Below are 15661 nucleotides of genomic sequence, written 5' to 3' on the forward strand. Positions count from 1 at the left end.
GTTTCTGAAACCACGACTCCGACTCCTTGACTCCGACTTCTTAGTCTAATACTTAACAGGGCTGTGGATTTTGTACAAAAATCATCCGACTCCCGACTCCGACTCCTCAGATTATGAAATCAACGACTCCGACTCCGGGTGCCCAAAATTGCTCTGACTCCGACTCCAACTCCGACTCCACAGCCCTGTCCCTATATGCACTGTTCATGCACTTTTACCTGAACACTCATGTTCTTTGACCATTATATCTATCCTTATTTCTTAGCACTTTGGTCACTATAGGGCTTATTACTGTTGCATGTCATTTTCAGGACTAGACCCGGGTCTGGGATTGCCTTACATTGGGCTCAATCATTGAACCCGATTTTTGACAATTTAAGCAGTAACAGGGCTGATTGTTTACATAGGTGGTGAGACACTTATTGATCATTGGTCCGCAATTGATGTATTGTGGTGAATTGCTGCTTGTTAGCTGTAACTTTTTAAATGCTTTTATCAGGGCTGTGGAGTCGGTACAAAAATATTCCAACTCCGACTCCTCAGTTTATGAAACCACGACTCTGACTCCTCCGTTTATGAAACCACGACTCCAACTCCGACTCTGGGTACCCAAAATGTCTCAGATTCCGTCATTCCGACTCCTCGACTCCGACTCCTTAGTCTAATACTTAAAGGAAAACTTAAGTCAAATAAAAAAAATGACATTTACTCACCTGGGGCATCCCTCAGCACCCCGAAGCTGGATAGTGCCCTCGCAGCCCCGCTCCGATCGTCCTGTCCCCGCCGGCGGCTACTTCCGGTTCGGCGACAGCCGCCGACAGGCTGGGAACGCGGCTGATTTTCCGCGTTCCCAGCCGCTGCTATCACCCTCTATGCTGCTATAGCGTATATATAGACGCTATAGCAGCATAGAGGGTGATAGCAGCGGCTGGGAACGCGGAAAATCAGCCGCGTTCCCAGCCTGTCGGCGGCTGTCGCCGAACCGGAAGTAGCCGCCGGCGGGGACAGGACGATCGGAGCGGGGCTGCGAGGGCACCATCCAGCTTTGGGGTGCTGAGGGATGCCCCAGGTGAGTAAATGTCATTTTTTTTATTTGACTTAAGTTTTCCTTTAACAGGGCTGTGGATTTTGTACAAAATTCATCTGACTCCAACTCCTGACTCTGACTCCTCAGTTTATGAAATCAACAACTCCGACTCCAACTCCGACTTCACAGCCCTGGCTTTTATGTGTTCTTCGCATGGTGTCCAATAAAGATTGTTTACATTTGGAATGGTGGTGCAGCCTGTATTTCCATGACCTCTTTTTTCTTTTTTATGGTTAAGGTATGATGCTTTTTGTCCTGGTAGCTGCACACCAGTACTATTGAGGAGTGCGGATTATTTCTGTTGCATATCAATCCCAGTCACACAGTGACCAATTGGGCAAAGTATGAGAACCCTCCCATTAACCTCCCTGGCAGTAAGCCCGAGCTGTGCTCGGGCTAAGCCGCCGCGGAGGATTTCTCAGGCCGTGATGGGCTGATTTGCATAATTTTTTTGTTGTTGTTACACGCAGTTAGCACTTAGCTAGCTGCATGTATAAACCGCATTTTCTGTATGGGCTAATATGCTCATTTTATGTGTGGGCTAATCTTCTTATTTTCTATATGGGCTAATGTGCTTCATTTTCTGTATGGGCTAATGTGCTGCAATTCATATATAGGCTGCTGTTTCTATATGGATTAACCTGCTTATTTTCTATATGGGCTAATGTGCTGCATTTTATATATGGACTGCATTTTCTACATGTGCTAACGTGCTGCATTTTATTAATGGACTGCATTTTGTATATGGGCTAACGTGCTGCACAGAGCCAGGACAAGGTCCTCCAGCACCCAAGGCTGAGACACCAAAGTGTGCCCCTCCATCCCTGCCACCCCAGCCCTCACACACTGATTGCTATTAGACTAAGAGGCCCCCATGGGCCCACAACCTCCCCAACACCTTAAAGAGACTCCGTAACAAAAATTACATCCTGTTTTTTATCATCCTTCAAGTTCCAAAAGCTATTCTAATGTGTTCTGGCTTACTGCAGCACGTTCTACTATCACCATCTCTGTAATAAATCAACTTATCTCTCTCTTGTCAGACTTGTCAGCCTGTGTCTGGAAGGCTGCCAAGTTCTTCAGTGTTGTGGTTCTGTGATGCATCTCCCTCCTCCTGGCCCCTCTATGCACACTGACTGTGTATAATGATCTCTTGAGATACAAAAGGAAGGATGTATATAGCCTGCTTGTGTATGAATGTATTTTCTATGTGTGGACATACTGTACATCAACCTACTTCCTGTTTTGGTGGCCATTTTGTTTGTTTATAAACAAACTTTTTAAAACTGTTTTTAACCACTTTTAATGCGGCGAGGAGCGGCGAAATTGTGACAGAGGGTAATAGGAGATGTCCCCTAACACACTGGTATGTTTACTTTTGTGCGATTTTAACAATACAGATTCTCTTTAATATCTAGTTATCTGGCTTGCAGTCACTGCTATGTATCCCCTTTTCTTATTTCTTTCTGCTTCAAACACAATTAGGAATGACAGCTGAATGAATTCTGCGCCCCCTCCTACACTGCGCCCTGAGGCTGGAGCCTCTCCAGCCTATGCCTCGGCCCGGCCCTACTGCTGCATTTTCTACATGGGCTAAAGTGCTGCATTTTCTATATGGGCTAACGTGCTACATTTTCCATACTAAAAAGAATGGTATCACCCTCTGCTTCAATATCACTTACAAACTTTTATTAAAGGTATAACACATATTGCATGTTGCTTCTATATCAAATTTAAAATCATAAAACATGCTGCAGGTTGTATATAGCACAGCCGACTGGGCCCATGCTCTCAGCACTATCACACCACAGCCACACGTGGGATCCCATCAATTACAGCTCTACTCTAAAGCAGGACTCCATAAACATTCATCTGGAGTCCTGGATTCCCCCAGTAATTGAAGACTATTCTCTTTGGGCTCAAATCTGATGACTCAGAGATATCAAGTGTCACTTCAATGCAGTTCCACATAACCTGGACCGTTTTCAGCAGTTAAATGGCAATCATATATATTGCTGGAGAACTGTCTGCCTAGTCAGAGGCTCTCACCACTCTGCTGCAGATTTTCAGCCATCAACTGTAGATTCTCTGCGCGTCAGTCTACATCCTTCACCTCAGTAGCAGCAGAGTCCTGGAGATTGTCGTCTCCCCTGGTGTCAACAAGCTGATAGGTGTGTGCCCACACAGGCTCCCAGTCGGGGTCTGGTCAGTCTTTCATCCCTTCATGTAACTAGCCCCTAAGTTGGTCCGGCGCCGGACTATTATGGGAGCTCCAGTAGGGAGAGCAGGCTGGCGTGTGCTAGGAGGAGGCTCACGCTGCGGCCTAGCACACGCCAGCCTGCTCTCCCTACTTGAGCTCCCATAATAGTCCGGCGCTGGACCAACTTAGGGGCTAGTTACATGAAGGGATGAAAGACTGACCAGACCCCGACTGGGAGCCTGTGTGGGCACACACCTATCAGCTTGTTGACACCAGGGGAGACCACAATAGCAGAGCTATCTCCAGGACTCTGTTGCTACTGAGATGAAGGATGTAGACTGACGCGCAGAGAAACTACAGTTGATGGCTGAAAATCTGCAGCAGAGTGGTGAGAGCCTCTGACTAGGCAGACAGTTCTCCAGCAATATATATGATTGCCATTTAACTGCTGAAAACGGTCCAGGTTATGTGGAACTGCATTGAAGTGACACTTGATATCTCTGAGTCATCAGATTTGAGCCCAAAGAGAATAGTCTTCAATTACTGGGGGAATCCAGGACTCCAGATGAATGTTTATGGAGTCCTGCTTTAGAGTAGAGCTGTAATTGATGGGATCCCACGTGTGGCTGTGGTGTGATAGTGCTGAGAGCATGGGCCCAGCCGGCTGTGCTATATACAACCTGCAGCATGTTTTATGATTTTAAATTTGATATAGAAGCAACATGCAATATGTGTTATACCTTTAATAAAACTTTGCAAGTGATATTGAAGCAGAGGGTGATACCATTCTTTTTAGTATTGTTCAATTAATCGTCAAACTCGTGCTCCACCAGTATATTGGGGTATCACATAAGCTACTACCAGTGAGTTCCATGTATGCAATTGTCGATTTTCTACATTTTCCATATGAGCCAATGTGATGCATTTCTTTATGGACTGCATTTGGAGCAGTGCTTTTCAGCGCTGCTAGATTTGGGCGCAGCCGGCGCCACCATAGACTATTATAGGAATCACATCACACAGCGCTCAGTGAGTAACGTTGGCGCTGTCAGAAGACGGAGCCAACGTTGCTTAAAAAACACAATAAATCGGTCTCCAGCAATCGCTGTAAGCCAAATTATATCATTTCCCCCTATCCATGGTGGCCTGGAAGGGGGAATAGTAATTAACATGGCCCAGACTTGTGCAGAAGCAGGATCAGCCATGTACTGGCTGTGTCCTGCGCCCAAGTCTACCGGCGCAGATTTCACATGTATGCACTGCATTTTCTATACTGGCTAACGTGCTGCATTTTCTGATATGTGAGATGGGCCCTTGTATTGGGGGAGGGGGGTGGTTAGAAGCTGTGCCCCCACAGCTCTGGAACCCCCTGCAGTCACTGGGGTTGCCCTCTGTGGTTACACCTCTGGTGAAAAGTGTGTCCTTTGGCCTTTGCCATAAACAAACAATAGGAACAGACTATGGTATAGATATTGTAAGGACTGCTTGAGTGTCCTCAACGTAACTGCACAACACTTATAAAGTATATACAGTATATTAGAATCTTGCTGCTTAAATAAATTGTTCAAGTAGTCTGAAGTGTGTGTTCACATTCCCTTCAGCCATTTCACACTTTAGATCAGCATTGTCTGACGGTTATCTTCTATTGTTTTTTCTTACACCTCCAGCTCAACCCTTTTCCCCTCCCCTTTCCGTACAACAGAACAGGCTGCTCAGCAGATAGCCCGCTAGCCTGTCTATACAGAAATCATTCCTAAATTACCACCTTGAACTAATGTTTTTATGTGAATGGAGTAATTCATATTTTAATATTAATCAACATTTATAACAGTATTTAACAGTATTTATAAATTAAATGTACTGTTTCCATAACTCCACAGGCCCTTGTCGAATAAGTTCTGGATCGGTGGGATCAAGGAGGATTGAGAAGACTCTGAACTCTCCAGAGGCTTCCCACTACTGAGTCAAGTATTCAATTATCTTTTTTCGCTTCAGGTACCCTTGAAAGGATACACGAGGTGACATGATGAGATAGACATGTGTATGTACAGCGCCAAGCATACAAATAACTATGCTGTGTTCCTTTTTTTTCTTTCCCTGCCTGAAAGAGTTAAACATCAGGAATGCAAGTGACTGGCTTGGGACTGGATGGGACCACAGCGTAACCCTCAGTGATAAGGAATTACAGCCATAATACAAAAAAAGGCATCTGAGAGCAGAAAATAGATTAAAAAGGGTCAACAGTTCATAGACTTTAGCTCTGGCATACTTCAATGAAGGGTTATTGAGCAGAGACAATGAAACAGTAAAAACTTAAAAAGTAGATTTAAATATAAAATAAAACTGCTGCTGCTGAGGGAGTCATCAGATACTCACTTTGCTCATGATCCACACACTGCAGCTACAAACTTCTTCCTGTTCTTGTGTTACATCTCACATTAAGAGTGCTCCCTAGGGGGCGCTCTTGCTGTGAGATGGAACACAAGAACAGGAAGAAGATTGTAGCTGCACCGCGTGGAGCATGGCCGAAGTGAGTATCTAATGACTGCCGAGCAGCTGCTGCTGCGTCCCCCCTGATCCTGACTACCTATACAGAGGCATCTAATACTGACTATGTATACAGAGGCATCTAATCCTGACTATCTATACAGAGGCATCTAATACTGACTATCTATACAGAGGCATCTAATCCTGACTATCTATACAGAGGCATCTAATACTGACTATCTATACAGAGGCATCTAATACTGACTATCTATACAGAGGCATCTAATACTGACTATCTATACAGAGGCATCTAATACTGACTATCTATACAGAGGCATCTAATACTGACTATCTATACAGAGGCATCTAATCCTGGCTACCTCTACAGAGGCATGTAATCCTGGCTACCTATACAGAGGCACCTAATCCTGACTATCTATACAGAGGCATCTAATCCTAGTTCCCTATACAGAGGCATCTAATCCGGACTCCCTATACAGAGGCATCTAATCTTAGCTCCCTACACAGAGGCATTTAATCCTGACTATACAGAGGCATCTAATCTTGGCTACCTATACAGAGACATCTAATCCGGACTATATATACAGAGGCATCTAATCCTGACTATCTATACAGAGGCATCTAATCCTGACTATACAGAGGCATCTAATCTTGGCTACCTATACAGAGACATCTAATCTGGACTATCTGTACAGAGGCATCTAATCCTGACTACCTATACAGAAGCATCTAATCCTGACTGTCTATACAGAGGCATCTAATCCTGGCTACCTATACAGAGGCATCTAATCCTGACGATCTATACAGAGGTATCTAATCCTGACTAGCTATACAGAGGCATCTAATCCTGACTAGCTATACAGAGGCATCCAATACTGGCTACCTATACAGAGGCATCTAATCCTGACTATCTATACAGAGGCATCTAATCCTGACTAGCTATACAGAGGCATCTAATCCTGACTATCTATACAGAGGCATCTAATACTGACTATCTATACAGAGGCATCTAATCCTGACTACCTATACAGAGGCATCTAATCCTGACTACCTATACAGAGGCATCTAATCCTGACTAGCTATACAGAGGCATCCAATACTGGCTACCTATACAGAGGCATCTAATCCTGACTATCTATACAGAGGCATCTATTCCGGACTATCTATACAGAGGCATCTAATCCTGGCTATCTATACAGAGGCATCTAATCCTGGCTATCTATACTGAGGCATCTAATCCTGGCTATCTATACTGAGGTATCTAATCCTGGCTACCTATAAAGAGGCATCTAATCCGGATTATCTATACTGAGGCATCTAATCCTGACAATCTATACTGAGGCATCTAATCCTGACGATCTATACTGAGGCATCTAATCCTGACTATCTATACTAAGGTATCTAATCCGGATTATCTATACTGAGGCATCTAATCCGGATTATCTATACTGAGGCATCTAATCCTGACAATCTATACAGAGGCATCTAATCCTGACAATCTATACTAAGGTATCTAATCCTGACAATCTATACTGAGGCATCTAATCCTGACAATCTATACAGAGGCATCTAATCCTGACAATCTATACTGAGGCATCTAATCCTGGCTATCTATAAAGAGGCATCTAATCCGGATTATCTATACTGAGGCATCTAATCCTGACGATCTATACAGAGGCATCTAATCCGGACTATCTATACAGAGGCATCTAATCCCAACTAGCTATACAGAGGCATCTAATCCTGACTATACAGAGGCATCTAATCCTGGCTACCTATACAGAGACATCTAATCCTGACAATCTATACTGAGGCATCTAATCCTGGCTACCTATACAGAGGCATCTAATCCTGACTATCTGTACAGAGGCATCTAATCCTGGCTACCTATACAGAGGCATCTAATCCTGACTATGGGCTGGTGCACACCGAGCGGCTTTTTGGGCGTTTTCAGATCCGCTTGCGGCTGCGGATCTGCTTGGTCAATGTATCTCAATGGGGTGGTGCACACCAGAGCGGCAGGCGTTTTGCAGAAACGAAAAATGCCTGGGTGAGGCATTTTTTGGATTTCGGATGCGTTTCTGCCTCAATGTTAAGTATAGGAAAAACGCAAACCGCTCTGAAAAACGCCTGTTCAGAGCGGTTTTGCAGGCGTTTTTGTTACAGAAGCTGTTCAGTAACAGCTTTACTGTAACAATATATGAAATCTACTATACTGAAAACCGCAGCAGCAATCCGCAAAACGCTAGCAAAACGCCTCATAAAAATAAAAAAAAGCGTTTAAAAATCTGCTAGCATTTTGCGGATCTGCTAGCGGGTTTTGGTGTGCACCAGCCCTATCTGTACAGAGGCATCTAATCCTGGCTACCTATACAGAAGCATCTAATCCTGACAATCTATACTGAGGCATCTAATCCTGGCTACCTATACAGAGGCATCTAATCCTGACAATCTATACTGAGGCATCTAATCCTGGCTACCTATACAGAGGCATCTAATCCTGACGATCTATACTGAGGCATCTAATCCTGACAATCTATACAGAGGCATCTAATCCTGACGATCTATACAGAGGCATCTAATCCTGACGATCTATACAGAGGCATCTAATCCTTGCTCCCTATTCTGGAGGCACCTACTCCCGGTGGTGGGGCCCGGGTCCAAATTCTGCATCGAGGCCCCAAGGTTTGTAGCTACGCCACTGAGGAGGAGGATAGATACAATTGTTTATCTCAAAACCTGAACTTAGAGACTAGTTAGTCTAAAATAAACATTGTTTGTATCATCTTCTCATAAAATGTTATTGTGACTTGCCGGGTCTTTTCTCTCCAACTCATCCGCCCCATTTGCGTCAGCTCCCCTTGCAGAGACCTGCTGTGGCACTTCTGTGGCACTCTCTATGTCGGATACAGAGAGAGGACTCCCCTGCAAGGGGGCGGGGCTACATGCCGGAAGCCCGCGGTGTAAGTTGGAGAGAAAAGACCCAGCAAGTCATATTTTTTTTATGATATTACATAAAACTCTGCGCTATAAAAGATGAGAATGTTCACAACGTTGATGCGCTTCGTTCTATTTCTGTACAATTTTAACACCCTCAAAGCGCACATGCAAATGAGTCCAATATGAGTAAGACTCCTGACCAATTAGGCTTTAGGTATATCCCAAAAAAAATAAGTAGGAAAAATCTGCGAAATAGGTTTGCCTCACATTGTGAGTTACCTCCACCACACCCTCTAGATGGAGCACTCACCCTTATATATCGACCCTCTATGACAGTGCAAGAGTTCAGGTCCACTTTAAGGACTTTACTGGGGCGTAACTAGAAATCACTGGGCCCCCCTCGCTTTGTGCACAGGTAAACTGAGAACCAATGTTATTCAATTGGCTAGTGAACACTTGCATGTGTTTTCCTCATGCAGATAAACCTCAGTACAGTACACAGCACTTGAGTTGGGGTAAAAAGGTTGGGGCTGGGCACTGTACACAAGACCCTGCTGAACACTGAATAGGGACTGTTTACAAATCTTTGTCTGCAAAGTTTTGTATGATTCCTTATCAGTGGCTGAGCAGATGCAGTCATCAGAACAATTGTGAAGAGAGCAGAAAGTTTTTTTTCTCTCCGTGTCCTTAGTTGTCAGTCTTTCAGGACAGGGAAAAGAAACTTCTACCCCAACTGGGCCCCCTGTGGCTTCTGGGCCCCCCTGCGGCTGCATCCCTTGCAGGGTCTATTGTTACGCCCCTGCCCCTCAAATATAAACCTATAGCCTCAATAGTGTAAAACCGTAAAGGGAATTTATTATGATTGAACACTCACATGCTGGTAACCTTTAAAACATACGCTGAGTTTTAATGGTCTCAACCCCGATCGTGGGCCGTCTGGCTGGTTCTCAGCTGCGCACACATAGGATGTTACAGGCAAGCGCTTGGCTTTATTTACTACATCACGACTGTGTCACGCCAAGTGACGTGAACGCGGCGGCAGCCACAGGACAGCCTAACGCCAATTGGCATCAAGTCCTGGGGCGGGGTTTTGCAGGAGATCGCGCGCGCCGATGCCGATCTCCACTCTGCTCTGTCATCTCCACTCCGTTATCAGTCTCCCAGCAGCGATCGCCTCTAGGAGACTGTCATGCGGCAAAACCACCATCTATTTACATAGTACAGCACTGCGATCTATGGCAGCGCTGTGTGGCACGGCTGGCCCCCTGGGAGGCAGGAGAGCGATTGGCTCTCATAGTCTGATGTCTAAGAGAGCTGATTGCTGTGATTGGCTGGCGGGGGAAGGTGGGTAATAAAAATAAGAAATAAATGACAAAACGTATTTAAAAATAAAACAAATATTTAAAAAAAAATGTAATATCCCAGCAGCACTTGTGTGCTGAGTTTTACGGCCCTGCAGTGAGGCCTTAAAGCTGCAGTGTCCTATATTTTAAAAAATTGCTTGGTCACTAGGGGGGTGTAAGCCTATCAGGGCCGGGCCGAGGCATAGGCTGGAGAGGCTCCAGCCTCAGGGCGCAGTGTAGGAGGGGATGCACAATTCATTCAGCTGTCATTCCTAATTGTGTTTGAAGCAGAAAGAAATAAGAAAAGGGGATAAATAGCAGTGACTACAAGCCAGATAACTAGAGATTAAGGTGTTGGGGGCCCTGGGGTGCCTCTTAGTCTAATAGCAATCAGTGTGTGACAGCTGAGGGTGGAGGGATGGAGGGGCGCACTTTGGTGTCTCAGCCTTGGGTGCTGGAGGACCTTGTCCCGGCTCTGAAGCCTATGGTTAATGACCTTGTACAGTTCGCAGAACTTGACTTGCTGAACAAAATACAGCTCCCAAAAAGAGCATAACAGAGCAGTGCATTTTCATACAACATAACCATGAGGATAGTTCATCCTCTAAATTAGGGGGAAATCCAAACCTCACCCACCCCACCCACACCATTCCAATAATCAACAAATTACCTTAATTGTGTATGGATAGAGTCTAGCCATATTGACCATACTTTATTAAACTTAGGTAAAGCTCCTCTATTTTGATAAATAGCTTTTCTGAAAGGTAACACAACAGTATTTGCCCGTATCCAATCTGAACAGGAGGGAACTCTTGAGCGTCACTCTCCTTTAAAATATTTTTTGCTTCGTCAAAATAAAAAAAAACATTTTTGTCACAATTTTGCTTTGTTTTGATGCATTTTTTTAATGTGCGTAATTAAATATTTGATATTAGAAAAAAAGAGATATCTGTGCTAAAAAAACCCCCACAAAAAATCTATTTCGAGCAAACTACAGCCGAACTATGAGTGTTAAAGTGTCTCACTCCCAAAAGCAAGAAAATGCTCCGATACTGAGAGCAGCTTTCACTGACGGTAGCAAAGTGGTTAAAGGGGGCTCCCAGATTCCACAATGAGCCTTCCACACAGCACCTATCCCCACATGTGTGGGTATAATTACACCTACCTCATCCTGTGCAACCCAAAAGAAGGTGCCTAATCAGTGGCGTAACTACAATCCATGCCCCCCCCTGACGTTCACACCCCTTCCTAGGCCTGAATGATTTTAAGAAAAAATTGAATTCAGTGATTTCTGTCCGAAATTACGATTTCAATTCGTATGTCTTGTGACATACAGGAACCAGGAAGTATGCCGTGCACAAGAGCCGGCAGACGGCAATAGAGGCCAGACAGTGTTGGGTTTGTGCGGCAGGTATGTCCAACACTGCAGATACTGCAGGCTGCACTCGCCGGGACTTTAGGGAAGTATGAAGTCGCTTGTTCAAACTTCCCCTATGTGGAAATGATGTCATCGCAATACTCGCCGCTGTGACGAATCTGAAATTGGGATGTTGGTGATCGCATTTAAATTCGATTTATTGTTCAGGCCTACCCCTTCCTTTGCCTCACCTTGGTGCCCCTCACAGCCTGGGGCCCATCTCACAAGGGTCATAGAACAAGTGTGGCCATCATGATCCTCACACCCATAACAAGTGTAGCCACAAAAACACCTGATCTGAAGTATAGTCCTCTGTATTGGAGGAAGGGAAGGTTAGTAGTTGGGTCCCCCAAAGCCCTGTTCCCCCCTGAGATTGCAGGTGCTGCTCCCCTCTAGTTACGCCCCTGTGCCTGATTCAATATGTGAAAGACCTGATTTCCCAAGAGACAGCAGACAAATGTATCAGCACTCCATGTTTCATTAAGTACGCTCTTTATTGAGCCATCAGTTTCCACAGAGTAAAGCCGACAATTGTTTTGGGCCCCCTTTATCAAGGCCTGTGGTTACATACATACAAACTCAACATTATATACTGCAATATCCCTAATAGCCCAACAGTGACCACTACAGTGATGTCATCTCTAATCAATGCACAATAAACATAATCTAAAATCCTGGTTAAAGCAAATCCGAGATGAAAAACTAACTATAACAAGTAACTTGTCTATATAGCTTATCTAAAGTTTAGATAGTTTACACAGCAAATCTAGCTGCAAACAGCTTCAAAAGTTTATGATTATTTATTCCTGTGATACAATGAGGGCAGCCATGTTCTGTTTGTCACATTATCACAGGCTGAGAGCTGGAGATGCTATCAGCTTGCCTGTGTGTAAATTCAGTCCCCTCTCCTCCTCCCTCCTCCCCTCTGCCTTTGAAATCAATAGCTAGTAACCTCTTCCTCCTCCTGCCCAGACTGAGCTCCCATAAGCCCTTGCTACAGTGCCAAGGCACAAAAGGAACTGTGGGCAAGGCTTGTTTAGTTTATAAGGAATTAGAGTAACAAAACAAAAAAAAGTATTTGGCTTGAGGAATGCTCTATAAACTATATGAAAGGAACACAATTATGCAATGAGTAAAAGTTTATCTCGGATCCACTTTAAACTCGCAATCAACCATATCATCATACGATGCATAACAGTGTGTGCAGCGCTACTGTACCTTTAAATTACCTTCCCTGTGTCTTTCAGTCACGCTCTGTACATAAAAAAGAGGATAATTGATTCCATAATTCAATACTGAATCTCATAGTGGCTTGGCCAAACCACAGTATCAGGCACCCGGACTTTATTTGATGGTGGGCCCATCCACAACCTTTGGATTACCCGATTTTCTGGAAGTGCCTCACTCTCATGAAGCTAACGGCGTTTACACCAGTACACTTAGTTCCAGAATCCATGTGTTGACGCCCAATCACCAATCTCAAAAGTCTCAAAAAGCTTTTTGCTCTACAAAAGCCCAAGATGAAATTCCTTCAGGTGTAAACGTTTCTGTATAGTCAAACAACTTTTGAATCCCCACAGATCTTAAGGATGACTGTTTGCGCCTGGGTTGCATGGGTTTGATTTAGTTCAGTCTGGTTCTAATATTATCATAAAGTGTTTTTTACTTCCACATTTTGTTAAAATGGCAGACATTACCAGAGAAAACAAGCCGTTCTCACTGTTTCCTGCCTCAAGCCGAGAGACCTCCGGGCCTCCTAATGACTGCAGGGAATCTGGATCTACAACTTCTGCTGAAGTAGTCTTTCTTCCTCATCTCTACTGGTTACCAACCTATAAAACAAACAGCCGCACTGTCAGGTACAAGCAAGGCTTCTATCCAGACAGCCAGGCACGGGTGGAAAGCTGCTGCAGGAATACAATATTCCTTGTTAAAGCGGTATTGTCACCATAAAAATAAAATTTCAAAAGCAACTGGTCTGAGTGTATTAAGTGATAAAGATGCTAATCCTGCATTCAAAATCTGCAAAACTGTTTCTGCTGTTATGGCTTGTAGTTATCACATACTTTAGGAGCACTGGCCCTAGTGCCAAACAGTGCCAAAGAGTTGAATGTTGGGAGTTCTTTTTATCTATACTATATTCCTCCTCTTCCATTTATTTCCCTGCCTAGCTGCTTATCAGAAATGCCCTCTGATTACTTGTGTTTACAAGCAAGGCTGAGGTGACTCAGTGATTGGCTGTGTAAATAAAAAAATTAGACAGTGTTAGCATACACCTCAGTGGGAGTGTCTGAAGTTTCTGGGAGGAGGGTAGCTAATGAATACACAATGAGCAAGAGGAGGGAAGGGGGAAAACAAGAGTCAGGGAGGATATGATGTCAGCATTAGCTTGGCCACTGCCTAGAATAGGACTTTCTGCTTTTCCTTTATAAAATTCACAGGAATCATTAAGTGGATAGCACAATACATCTCTTATGTAAGTAGAAGTAGTATTTAACTACTTATATATGTGTGTTTTATTTCTAGGTTAGCATGGGTGTCGCTTGTTCTTTAAAAGCCACGCACAAGCTCACTTTGTTTGTCGAGAATTAAAATCATAGTATTTTTTTTTCTTTAGGAGGAACTGTAGTGAAGTAACATAATGAATACAATTGTTTTTAACAATTTTCATTTATAGATTAGTTAGTCAGTGTTTGCCCATTGTAAAAAATGTCCTCACCCCAGTGTACAGGATTTACCATAAGGCACTGTAGCCATGTGACTACAGGCACCTGATGATGGAAAGGCGTCTCACTCCCCTCCCTAAGTGCCCACCTTATCTATGAGTTCCAAACGCAGTGTAAATGAGAGGTTACCCGAGTCTAAGCATTCCACCAGGGGCGTAGCAATAGGGGGTGCAGCGGTAGCGACCGCATCGGGGCCCTCCCTCAACTACAGTATTAGCTCTCTATTGGTCATGTGCTCATAATAATCACTTCTATAGGTGCTATGGATAGCAGTAATCATTAACAAACCGTTCCCCATCCCCTTCTTGCACCTCTGACACTGTAGTTCCATTGGCAGGTTTTGGTGCGCCGTATCAATTGTTATGTATAGAGTGCTTGGGGGGCCCCATTGTAAAACTTGCATTGGGGCCCACAGCTCCTTAGCTACGCCACTGCATTCCACTGACCATATTTCCCTTTAGTCTGGGTCACCTCTAGTTACTTAATACTTGGAGGCACCTCTACCTACTTAATACTGAGGATAGCTCTGGCTATCTAATACTAAGGGACACCTGTAGCTACCTATGACAGGCAAGTAAAGTAAGTGAGAAGTGACAGCTGGGCCAGCCAGCACACTTGTGGTGTGGTTCGGTGGAGGTTTGTAGGTTCATAGAGGGGGAAGTCTAGAGTGCCAGGACATGTGTGACTATAGGCTGCTGTGAGGTAAATCCGGGCCTGCGCGTGGCGATATCTTTAGTTCTCCCAGGTAATCTGTATGGATTTTTTGTTACTGAGAGTTCCATGCACAGAGGGGGATATTGCTTGCTTGGCAGTTGGAAAAAGATGTTATTTTCCACAATGCAACAATGTTCACAGACAGCAAACTGTCAGGCCCATTGTTCTGACATCACACTGTGGGAGAGGTTTTACCACAATATCAGTCAGCCAGGTAAAGAAAAGGTAAAGATTTCTAATGTGAACGTGGGTATTGGCTACTAATTGGGACGGAGTTCAATCCTGGGTAAGTTCTTCCAGTAACCTCCCCATAGTCTATGTGAGCAAGCGCCAGGCAGGAGAGCCGCCGGGAGTGCAGACAGTGCCGTCAGCGTAACTGTGACGAGGCTAGTGTGCATGCAAGAAAATCATTTCTTCCCGTTCAAAGGTCCTGACTAGTACTAGTCAGGGAGAATGTACAGTTCTGGCTGCAGTCACATGAGTGCTGTGAAGGAGACGCGAGGCGGCTTACCCCAAGAATGTACGGTTCTGGCTGCGGTCACATGAGTGCTGTGAAGGAGACGTGAGGCGGCTTACCCCGCTCAGGGCAAAGTAGGAGAATATAACAAACATATTCCACTACTGATAACCTAAACTACCCCCTGGTGGCGTAATTTGGGGTCCGGCTATTTCCAACACTCAAATTACAGTGTGTGTGTGGTGTCCCCCCGCCCCCCCCCCCCCCCC

General features: G+C 44.6%; 1 long non-coding RNA gene across 1 annotated transcript in view; it reads left to right on the forward strand.

The window, feature by feature from the left end:
* Positions 1–5170: 5170 nt before the first annotated feature.
* Positions 5171–15661, forward strand: part of LOC137534258 (uncharacterized) — a 43579-nt gene continuing 33088 nt past the window's right edge. The window contains exon 1 of the long non-coding RNA XR_011024346.1: positions 5171–5282. This is a non-coding gene — a long non-coding RNA (uncharacterized lncRNA). The remainder of the gene's footprint in view (positions 5283–15661) is intronic.

Source organism: Hyperolius riggenbachi, chromosome 10 (assembly GCF_040937935.1).
Source record: "Hyperolius riggenbachi isolate aHypRig1 chromosome 10, aHypRig1.pri, whole genome shotgun sequence".
Lineage (NCBI taxonomy): Eukaryota > Metazoa > Chordata > Amphibia > Anura > Hyperoliidae > Hyperolius > Hyperolius riggenbachi.